Genomic DNA, 12,533 nt, shown 5'->3' on the forward strand with positions numbered 1-12,533 from the left:
GAGTGAGAGGGTTGCTCTTCACTCGGAGTATCTTTTATAACTTAGGCGAGTACGGGGTCGCAACTAAGCCCCTGAGTGATTGAATCGCTCTTCACTCAGAATATGTTTTTTAACTTAGGTGAATCAGGTTCGCGGCTAAGCCCCCGAGTGAGAGGGTTGCTCTTCACTCGGAGTATGTTTTTTAACTTAGGCAAATCAGGTTCTCGCCTAAGCCCCTGAGTGAGAGGGTCGCTCTTCACTCGGAGTATGTTCTGAAACTTAGGCGAATCAGGTTCGCGGCTAAGCCCCCGAGTGAGAGGGTTGCTCTTCACTCGGAGTATGTTTTGAAACTTAGGCGAATCGGGTTTGTGGCTAAGCCACCCACTGGGGGATTTGGACACACATGTTTATGCGAAGACAATCATTAGGATACTGGGAAAATTATGTCTTTGATAAACAATCTGAAGGATTCTTATTACAACTCGACGATCTGAGTGTTTAGGTATAAAAGCGGTGGAGCAGATCCGCATTCCAAGAGCGCAATTCGTCTTGCTTCTTGGTGATGACCCACAAGTGGGGTCTATCGTAGTGTTGGGGAACGAAGTAATTTCAAAAAAATTCCTACGCACACGCAAGATCATGGTGATGCATAGCAACGAGAGGGGAGAGTTTCGTCTATGTACCCTCATAGACCGTAAGCGGAAGCGCTATGACAACGCGGTTGATGTAGTCGTACGTATTCACAATCGACCGATCCTAGTACAGAAAGTACGGCACCTCCGCGATCTTCACACGATCAGTAGAGTGTCGAGGGAGATCTTCGACAGCACGACGGCGTGATGACGGTGATGATGATGCTACCAGAACAGGGCTTTGCCTAAGCACCGCTACGATATGACCGAGGTGGATTATGGTGGAGGGGGCACCGCACACTGCTAAGAGATCAATGATCAACTTGTGTGTCCATGGGGTGCCCCCTCCCCTGTATATAAAGGAGTGGAGGAGGGGGAGGGCCGGCCCTCTACTATGGTGCGCCCTGGGGAGTCCTACTCCCATCGGGAGTAGGATTCCCCCCTTCCATGTAGTAGGGGTAGGAGAAAAGGAAGGGGAAGAGAGAAGAGAAGGAAGGAGGGGGCGCCGCCCCTCCCCATAGTCCAATTCAGACTAGGACTTGGGGGCGCATGGCCTGCCCTAGGCAGCCCCTCTCTCTCTCCCCTAAAGCCCAATAAGGCCCATATACTCCCCGGCGAATTCCCGTAACTCTCTGGTACTCCGATAAATACCCGAACCACTCAGAACCTTTCCGATGTCTGAATATTGCCTTCCAATATATGAATCTTTACGTCTCGAACATTTCGAGACTCCTCGTCATGTCCCTGATCTCATCCGGGACTCCGAACAACCTTCGGTGCATCAAAACACATAAACTCATAATACCAATCGTCACCGAACGTTAAGCGTGCGGACCCTACGGGTTCGAGAACTATGTAGACATGATCGAGACTCATCTCCAGTCAATAACCAACAGCGGAACCTGGATGCTCATATTGGCTCCTACATATTCTAAGAAGATCTTAATTGGTTAAACCGCATAACAACATATGTTGTTCCCTTTGTCATCGGTATGTTACTTGCCCGAGATTCGATCGTCGGTATCTCAATACCTAGTTCAATCTCGTTACCGGCCAGTCTCTTTACTCGTTCCGTAATGCATCATCCCACAAATAACTCATTAGTTACATTGCTTGCAAGGTTATAGTGATGTGCATTACCGAGAAGGCCCAGAGATACCTCTCCGACAATTGGAGTGACAAATCCTAATCTCGATCTAGGCCAACTCAACAAGTACCATCGGAGACACATGTAGAGCACCTTTATAATCACCTAGTTACGTTGTGACATTTGGTAGCACACAAAGTGTTCCTCCGGTATTCAGGAGTTGCATAAGTGATAACCCACAAGTATAGGGGATCGCAACAGTTTTCGAGGGTAGAGTATTCAACCCAAATTTATTGATTCGACACAAGGGGAGCCAAAGAATATTCTCAAGTATTAGCAGCTGAGTTGTCAATTCAACCACACCTGGAAACTTAATATCTGCAACAAGTGTTTAGTAGCAAAGTAATATAATAGTAGTGGCAACGGTAGCAAAAGTAACGGCAGCAAAAGTAATATTTTTGGTATTTTGTAGTGATGATAACAATAGCAACGGAAAAGTAAATAAGCGAAGAACAATACATGGAAAACTCGTAGGCAATGGATCGGTGATAGAGAATTATGCCGGATGTGATCGATCATGTAACAGTCGTAACCTAGGGTGACACAGAACTAGCTCCAGTTCATCAATGTAATGTAGGCATGTATTCCGAATATAGTCATACGTGCTTATGGAAAAGAACTTGCATGACATCTTTTGTCCTACCCTCCCGTGGCAGCAGGGTCCTATTGGAAACTAAGGGATATTAAGGCCTCCTTTTAATAGAGTACCGGAACAAAGCATTAACACATAGTGAATACATGAACTCCTCAAACTACGGTCATCACTGGTAAGTATCCCGATTATTGTCACTTCGGGGTTAACGGATCATAACACATAATAGGTGACTATAGACTTGCAAGATAGGATCAAGAACTCTCATATATTGATGAAAACATAATAGTTCATATCTAAAATCATGGCACTCGGGCCCTAGTGACAAGCATTAAGCATAGCAAAGTCATAGCAACATCAATCTCACAACATAGTGGATAGTAGGGATCAAACCCTAACAAAACTAACTCGATTACATGATAAATCTCATCCAACCCATCACCGTCCAACAAGCCTATGATGGAATTACTCACGCACGGCGGTGAGCATCATGAAATTGGTGGAGGATGGTTGATGATGACGACGACGACGGATTCCCCTCTCCGGAGCCCCGAACGGACTCCAGATCAGCCCTCCCGAGAGAGTTTAGGGCTTGGCGGCGGCTCCGTATCGTAAAACGCGATGAATCTTTCTCCCTGATTTTTTTTCTCCCCGAACAAGAATATATGGGGTTGTAGTTGAGGTCGGTGGAGCTCCAGGGGGCTGACGAGGCAGGGGGGCGTGCCCCCCACCCTCGTGGCTATGGTGTGGCCCCCTGGCCTTGATTCTTTGCCAGTATTTTTTATTATTTCCAAGAATAATCTTCGTGGAGTTTCAGGTCATTCCGAGAACTTTTGTTTCTGCACATAAATAACACCTGGTAATTCTGCTGAAAACAGCGTCAGTCCGGGTTAGTTCCATTCAAATCATGCAAGTTAGAGTCCAAAACAAGGGCAAAAGTGTTTGGAAAAGTAGATACGATGGATATGTATCAACTCCCCCAAGCTAAAACCTTTGCTTGTTCTCAAGCAATTCAGTTGACAAACTAAAAGTGATAAAGAAAAACTTTTACAAACTCTGTTTGCTCTTGTTGTTGTAAATATGTAAAGCCAGCATTCAAGTTTTCAGCAAAGATTATGAACTAACCATATTCACATTAACATTTAGGTCTCATGTTTACTCATATCAATGGCATAATCAACTAGCGAGCAATAATAATAAATCTCGGATGACAACACTTTCTCAAAACAATCATGATATGATATAACAAGATGGTATCTCGCTAGCCCTTTCTGAGACCGCAAAACATAAATGCAGAGAACCTTTAAAGATCAAGGACTGACTAGACATTGTGATTCATGGTAAAAGAGATCCGGTCAAGTCATACTCAATGTAAACCAATAGTAATGAATGCAAATGACAGCGGTGCTCTCCAACTGGTGCTTTTTAATAAGAGGGTGATGACTCAATCATAAAAGTAAATAGATAGGCCCTTCGTAGAGGGAAACAGGGATTTGTAGAGTGCCAGAGCTCGATTTTGAAATAGATATGAATAATATTTTGAGCGACATACTTTCATTGTCAACATAACAACCAAGAGATGGTGATATCTTCCATGCTACACACATTATAGGTGGTTCCCAAACAGAATGGTAAAGTTTATAATCCCCCTCCACCAACAAGCATCAAATCATGGCTTGCTCGAAATAACGAGTGCCTCCAACTAACAACAGTCCCAGGGGGAGTTTTGTTTGCAATTATTTTGATTTGATTTGCATAAAGCATGGGACTGGGCATCCCGGTGACCAGCCATTTTCTCGTGAATGAGGAGCGGAGTCCACTCCTCTTGAGAATAACCCGCCTAACATGGAAGATACGGACAGCCCTAGTTGATACATGAGCTATTCGAGCATACAAAACAAAATGTTTATTTGAAGGTTTAGAGTTTGGCACATACAAATTTACTTGGAACGGCAGGTAGATACCGTATATAGGTAGGTATAGTGGACTCTTATGGAATAACTTTGGGGTTTATGGGATTGGATGCACAAGTAGTATTCCCACTTAGTACAAGTGAAGGCTAGAAAAAGAATGGGAAGCGGCCAAGTAGAGAGCGATAACAGTCATGAACATGCATTAATATTAATCAACACCAAATGCAAGCATGAGTAGGATATAATGCACCATGAACATAAATATCATAGAGGCTATGTTGATTTTGTTTCAACTACATGCGTGAACATGTGCCAAGTCAAGCCACTCGAATCATTCAAAAGAGGATACCACCCTATCATACCACATCACAACCATCTTAATAGCATGTTTGCACGCAAGGTAAACCATTATAAGCTCCTAGCTAATTAAGCATGGCACAAGCAACTATAATCTCTAATTGTCATTGCAAACATGTTCATTCATAATAGGCTGAATCAGGAACGATGAACTAATCATATTTACAAAAACAAGAGAGGTCGAGTTCATACCAGTTTCTCCCATCTCAACCAGTCCATCATATATCATCATAATTGCCTTTCACTTGCACGACCGAATGATGTGAATAAATATAACAGTGCACATGCATTGGACTAAGCTGGAATCTGCCAGCATTCAATAAGCAGGAGAAGACAAGGCAATATGGGCTCTTTTGTCAGATCAACAATCATGCATATAAGAGCCACTTTAAGAATTTAATCATGGTCTTCTCCTATCGCCCCCCAAAGAAAAGAAAAGATATAAAACTACTTACACGGGAAAGCTCCCAACAAGCAAAAGAAGAACATGAAATCTTTTTGGGTTTTCTTTTTAATTACTACTACAAGCATGGAAATTAAAACTAGCTAAAGGCTAAAACTAATTTTTTTTGGTTTTTCTTAAGGTTTATTTCAAACACACAAGAAGAAAGCATAAAAAGAGAAAATAAACTAGCATGGATATTACATTGAAAGAGTATGAGCACTGAGAACTAGCAATGAGTGTGTGTACATGAATGTAATGTAGGTGAGAAATACGTACTCCCCCAAGCTTAGGCTTTTGGCCTAAGTTGGTCTATTGCGACGGATCGCCTGGCGGATATCCAAAGTTGTAGTTGGGGTCATACTGAGATGCAGCAGTCATTGCATCGTGGGTTGCAGCTTGGAGGCGAGCTATCTCAGCCCTCCTCTTATACTCTTCCGCCTCCTCTCTAGTTATAAAATATCCCCCTTTTGCATGAAAGTCAAAGAAAGTAGAAGCAGGGAGAGCGACGTAATAGGTGCGTCCTTTGTCAAAGATTAGTCGGTACTGGAGGAACTGATCATTCCTCTCAACAAAATGATGACAAACCATAGCCTCATAATCCAAATAAGCAGGAGGCAACTCAATATCATTCTCAAGTATGGTTATACCGAGAAAATTAGCTATACGGGTTGCATAAATTCCACCAAAGAAATCTCCACTAAATCTATTTTGATGCAATCTACGTGCAACAATGGCTCCCAAATTATAAGATTTATCTCCTAACACAGCACTCCTAAGAATACTGAGGTCAGGGACACACATATGACATGCTTCATCTTTACCATTTATGCACCTACCTATGAAGAGAGCAAAATAATGTATAGCACAAAAATGAATGCTCCCTACGGTAGCTTGTGCTATATCTCTAGATTCCCCATAGTTATACTAGCAAGAAAATCTCTAAACTCATATTTGCGAGGTTCACTAGCACTACCCCATTGTGGAAGTTTTCAAGCAGTGGTAAAATCCTCTAAGTCCATAGTATAAGAATTTTCATAGAGATCAAACAGGACAGTTTGAGAATTGCGTGAAGATGAAAATTCAAACCTCCTCAGAAAGGAACAAGTGAGATAGTGGTACTGACGGCACTTTTCTACCTCGAAGCTCACAAGATCAGCGTTACGCAAATATGCGTTAAATTCTTCCTTAATTCCTGCTCGATCCATGAAGTCCTCTGAAGGCCATTCACAAGGCCGCACTGGGGCGTCCCTTGGTGGTTCATCATCAGCATCACGCATTGCAAGCCTGGGTCCTTGCTTCCTTGAAGGACCACCTTGGTACATTTTCCTAAACATATTTCTTCTTCTGAAAAGTTTCTGAAATTTTTAGTAACTTCAACTAAAAGTGAACCAAACTCAACAAAATTGATAGCAACTACTCCTACAAGTGCCTAGAGCCTATATCATGCATTAGAACTACTTGGAACCATATAATTTGACATGCAAGCTCAAGAACATGGTCACCTAGGCAGCACAAATTTGCAATGAATAAAGCACTAGAACAAAAACTAATTGGATCAATGGAGGAGTCACATACCAAGGAACAATCCCCCCAAAGCAGTTTTATGAGAGGTGCTTTGAGCAAGGAGATCGAAAATCGCAGCAAAATGAGCTAGAACTCGTGCTTGAGCTGGATGGTGATTTTTTTGGGAGGAAGAAGAAGTGTGTGGGTGCAGGAATAAGTGGAGGGGAGCCACCGTGGGTCCACGAGACAGGGGGCGCGCCCTGGACCCTCGTGGCCAGGTGCTTGCTCCCCCTGTTGTGTTCTTAGTGCCAGATATTCTCAAATATTCCAGAAAAAATCATATTAAATTGGCAGGGCATTTGGAGAACTTTTATATTCAGGGTATTTTTATATTGCACGGATAATTCTGAAAACAGACAGAAATTACTATTTTTGCTTTATTTAAACTAAGTAACAGTAAGTAAAAAGAGGGTACAGAAGGTTGTGCTTTCTAACTTCATCCATCTCATGCCCATCAAAAGGAATCCACTAACAAGGTTGATCAAGTCTTGTTAACAAACTCATTTCGAGTAACATGAAACCGGAGAAATTTCGAATGACACTATGTTACCTCAATGGGGATATGCACATCCCCAATAATAAGAATATCATATTTCTTCTTGACAGTAGGAAGAGGAAATTCAAAACCTCCAAAAATAATTGATGGAATTTTTCCAATAGAATCGATACTGTGGACTTGAGGTTGTTTCCTCGGAAAGTGTACCGTATGCTCATTACCATTAACATGAAAAGTGACATTGCCTTTGGTGCAATCAATAACAGCCCCTAGAGTATTCAAAAAGGGTCTTCCAAGAATAATAGACATACTATCGTCCTCGGGAATATCAAGAATAACAAAGTCTGTTAAAATAGTAACGTTTGCAACCACAACAGGCACATCCTCACAAATACCGACAGGTATAGCAGTTGATTTATCAGCCATTTGCAAAGATATTTCAGTAGGTGTCAACTTATTCAAATCAAGTCTATGATATAAAAAGAGAGGCATAACACTAACACCGGCTCCAAGATCGCATAAAGCAGTTCTAACATAGTTTCTTTTAATGGAGCATGGTATAGTTGGTACTCCTGGATCTCCTAGTTTCTTAGGTATTCCACCCTTAAAAGTATAATTAGCAAGCATGGTGGAAATTTCAGCTTCCGGTATCTTTCTTTTATTAGTAACAATATCTTTCATGTACTTATCACAAGGATTCATTTTAAGCATATCAGTCAAACGCATACGCAAAAAGATAGGTCTAATCATTTCAGCAAAGCGCTCAAAATCCTCATCATCCTTTTTCTTGGATGTCTTAGGAGGAAAAGGCATGTGTTTCTGAACCCAAGGCTCTCTTCCCTTACCGTGTTTCCTAGCAACAAAGTCTCTTTTATCATAACGTTGATTCTTTGATTGTGGGTTATCAAGATCAACAGCAGGTTCAGCTTCTACCTCATTATCATTGCTAGGTTGAGCATCAACATGAACATTATCATTAACATTATCACTAGTTTCATGTTCATTACCAGATTGTGTTTCAGCATCAGAAATAGAGATATCATTGGGATTCTCAAGTGTGTCAACAACAGGTTCACTAGGAGCATGCAAAGTCCTATCATTTTTCTTTTTCTTCCTCTTAGAAGGACTAGGTGCATCAATATCATTTCTCTGAGAATCTTGCTCAATTCTCTTAGGATGGCCCTCAGGATACAAAGGTTCCTGGGTCATTTTACCACCTCTAGTCATAAATCTAACAGCATTATCATTATTCTTATTGTTCATTTCATTGAGCAAATCATTCTGAGCTTTAAGTACTTGTTCTACTTGAGTGGTAACCATAGAAGAATGTTTACTAATGAGTTTAAGTTCACCTTTAACTCTAGACATATAATCACCCAAGTGTTCAATCATATAAGCATTTTGTTTCAATTGTCTACCAAAGTAAGAATTAAAGTCTTCTTGCCTAACCATAAAGTTATCAAACTCATCCAAACATTGGCTAGCAAATTTACTAGGAGGGATTTCAGTTTTATCATATCTATAGAGAGAATTTACCTTTACTACCTGTGTCGGGTTATCAAGACCATGTATTTCTTCAATAGGTGATGGATTAAAATTATGCATTTCTTTGACAGGCGGTAAATTAAGACCATGTATTTCTTCAATAGGAGGTAAATTCTTAACATCTTCACCTTTAATACCCTTTTCTTTCATGGATTTCTTTGCCTCTTGCATATCTTCAGGACTGAGAAATAGAACACCTCTTTTCTTCGGAGTTGGTTTAGGAATAGGCTCAGGAGTTGGCTCAGGAGCTGGCTCAGGAAGTGTCGAATTATTTTCATTTGTCAACATATTATTCAATAGAATTGCAGCTTCATACGGTGTTCTTTCCATGAAAACAGAACCAGCACAACTATCCGGATAATCTCTGGAAGCATCGGTTAGTCCATTATAAAAGATATCAAGTATTTCATTTTTCTTAATAGGATGATCAGGCAAAGCATTAAGTAATTGTAGAAGCCTCCCCCAAGATTGTGGGAGACTCTCTTCATCAATTTGCACAAAATTATATATATATCCCTTAAGGCAGCTTGTTTCTTATGAGTAGGGAAATATTTAGAAGAGAAGTAATAAATCATATCCTGGGGACTACGCACACAATCAGGACCAAGAGAATTAAGCCATATCTTAGCATCACCCTTTAATGGGAACGGAAATATTTTAAGGATATAAAAGTAGCGAGTTCTCTCATCATTAGTGAACAGGGTGGCTATATCATTTAATTTAGTAAGATGTGCCACAACAGATTCATAGCCATAAAAAGGATCAAATTCAACCAAATTAATTATATCAGGATCGATAGAGAATTCATAATCCTTATCAGTAACAAAGATAGGTGAAGTAGCATAAGCATGATCATATTTCATTCTAGCATTCAGAGTTTTTTGTTTAAGCTTAGCTAATAATTTCTTAAGATCACTTCTATCATTGCATGCAAGAAAGTCTCTTTTAGTTTCTTCATCCATAACATAGCCCTCAGGCACAATAGGCAATTCATATTTATTAGGAGAGCCTTCGTCATCACTTTCATAAATATTATCAGTTTCAATAATTTCATTCTCTCTAGCCCTAGCAAGTTGTTCATCTAGAAATTCACCAAGTGGCACAGTACTATCAAGCATAGAAGTAGTTTCATCATAAGTATCATGCATAGCAGAAGTGGCATCATCAATAATATGCGACATATCAGAATTAATAGCAAAAGCAGGTTTAGCTGTCGCAAGCTTACTCAAAACAGAAGGTGAATCAAGTGTAGAGCTAGATGGCAGTTCCTTACCTCCCTCGTAGTTGAGGGATAAAATTTTGTTTTCGCGTCTTTCAAGTTCTTCATAGTGACCAGCAGATATAAATCTCAAGTGACTCAAAGAATAGAGCTATGCTCCCTGGCAACGGCACCAGAAAATAGTCTTGATAACCCACAAGTATAGGGGATCGCAATAGTTTTTCAAGGTAGAGTATTCAACCCAAATTTATTGATTCGACACAAGGGGAGGCAAAGAATATTCTCAAGTATTAGCAGCTGAGTTGTCAATTCAACCACACCTGGAAACTTAATATCTGCAGCAAAGTGTTTACTAGCAAAGTAATATAATAGTAGTGGCAACGGTAGCAAAAGTAACGGTAGCAAAAGTAATATTTTTGGTATTTTGTAGTGATGATAACAATAGCAACGGAAAAGTAAATAAACGAAGAACAATATATGAAAAGCTCATAGGCAATGGATAGGTGATGGAGAATTATGCCGGATGTGGTTCATCATGTAGCAGTCATAACCTAAGGTGACACAGAACTAGCTCCAGTTCATCAATGTAATGTAGGCATGTATTCCGAATATAGTCATACGTGCTTATGGAAAAGAACTTGCATGACATCTTTTGTCCTACCCTCCCGTGGCAGTGGGGTCCTAGCGGAAACTAAGGGATATTAAGGCCTCCTTTTAATAGAGTACCGGACCAAAGCATTAACACATGGTGAATACATGAACTCTCAAACTACGGTCATCACTGGGAGTGGTCCCGATTATTGTCACTTCGGGGTTGCCGGGTCATAACACATAGTAGGTGACTATAGACTTGCAAGATAGGATCAAGAGCTCACATATATTCATGAAAACATAATAGGTTCAGATCTGAAATCATGGCACTCGGGCCCTAGTGACAAGCATTAAGCATAGCAAAGTCATAGCAACATCAATCTCAGAACATAGTGGATACTAGGGATCAAACCCTAACAAAACTAACTCGATTACATGATAAATCTCATCCAACCCATCACTGTCCAGCAAGCCTATGATGGAATTACTCACGCACAGCGGTGAGCATCATGAAATTGGTGATGGAGGATGGTTGATGATGACGACGGCGACGGATTCCCCTCTCCAGAGCCCCGAACGGACTCCAGATCAGACCTCCCAAGAGAGTTTAGGGCTTGGCGGCGGCTTCGTATCGTAAAACGCGATGAATCTTTCTCCCTGATTTTTTCTCCCCAAACAAGAATATATGGAGTTGGAGTTGACAGCGGTGGAGCTCCAGGGGGCCCACGAGGCAGGGGGCGCGCGCCAACACCCTCGTGGCTAGGGTGTGGGCCCGCTGGCCTTGATTCTTTGCCAGTATTTTTTATTATTTCCAAAAATAATCTCTGTGGAGTTTCAGGTTATTCCGAGAACTTTTGTTTCTGTACATAAATAACACCATGGCAATTCTGCTGAAAACAGCGTCAGTCCGGGTTAGTTCCATTCAAATCATGCAAGTTAGAGTCCAAAACAAGGGAAAAAGTGTTTGGAAAACTAGATACGATGGAGACTTATCAAGATAAGGATTTGTCACTCCAATTGTCGGAGAGGTATCTCTGGGCCCTCTCGGTAATGCACATCAAAATAAGCCTTGCAAGCAATGTGACTAATGAGTTAGTTACGGGATTATGCATTATAGAACAAGTAAAGAGACTTGCCGGTAACGAGATTGAGTTAGGTATTGAGATACCGACGATCGAATCTCGGGCAAGTAACATACCGATGACAATGGGAACAACGTATGTTGTTATGCGGTTTAACTGATAAAGATCTTCGTATATGTAGGAACCAATATGAGCATCCAGGTTCCACTATTGGTTATTGACCGGAGACGTGTCTCGGTCATGTCTACATAGTTCTCGAACCCGTAGGGTCCGCACGCTTAAAGGCCTGTGACGATCGGTATTATGAGTTTTTGTGTTTTGATGTACCGAAGGTAGTTCGGAGTCCCGGATATGATCACGGACATGACCAGGGTCTCGAAATGGTTGAGGCATAAAGATCGATATATTGGATGACTATGTTCGAACACCGGAAGTATTTCGGGAGGTTTCGGACATATATCAGAGTACCGGGGGATTACCGGAACCCCCCAGGGGATGTAATGGGCCTATTGGGCCTTAGTGGAGAAGAGGAGGGGCGGACAGGGCAGGCCGCGCGCCCCTCCCCTTCTAGTCCGAATTGGACAAGGGGGGGGGGCGGCGCCCCCTTTCCTTCCTCCTCTCTCCTTCCCTTTCCCCTTCTCCTACTCCTACTAGGAAAGGAGGAGTCCTACTCCCAGTGGGAGTAGGACTCCCCCCGGTGCGCCCTCCTCCTGGCCGGCCGCCTCCCCCCTAGCTCCTTTATATACGGGGGGCAGGGGGCACCCCAAAGACACATAAGTTGATCATTGATCTCTCCCAGCCGTGTGCGGTGCCCCCCTCCACCATAGTCCACCTCGGTCATACTGTAGCGGTGCTTAGGCGAAGCCCTGGGACGGTAGCTTCATCAACATCGTCACCACGCTGTCGTGCTGACGAAACTCACCCCCGAGCTCTACTGGATCGTGATTTCGCGGGACGTCACCGAGCTGAACG

The sequence above is a fragment of the Triticum dicoccoides genome, chromosome 4A (assembly GCF_002162155.2).
Source record: "Triticum dicoccoides isolate Atlit2015 ecotype Zavitan chromosome 4A, WEW_v2.0, whole genome shotgun sequence".
Classification (NCBI taxonomy): Eukaryota; Viridiplantae; Streptophyta; class Magnoliopsida; order Poales; family Poaceae; genus Triticum; species Triticum dicoccoides.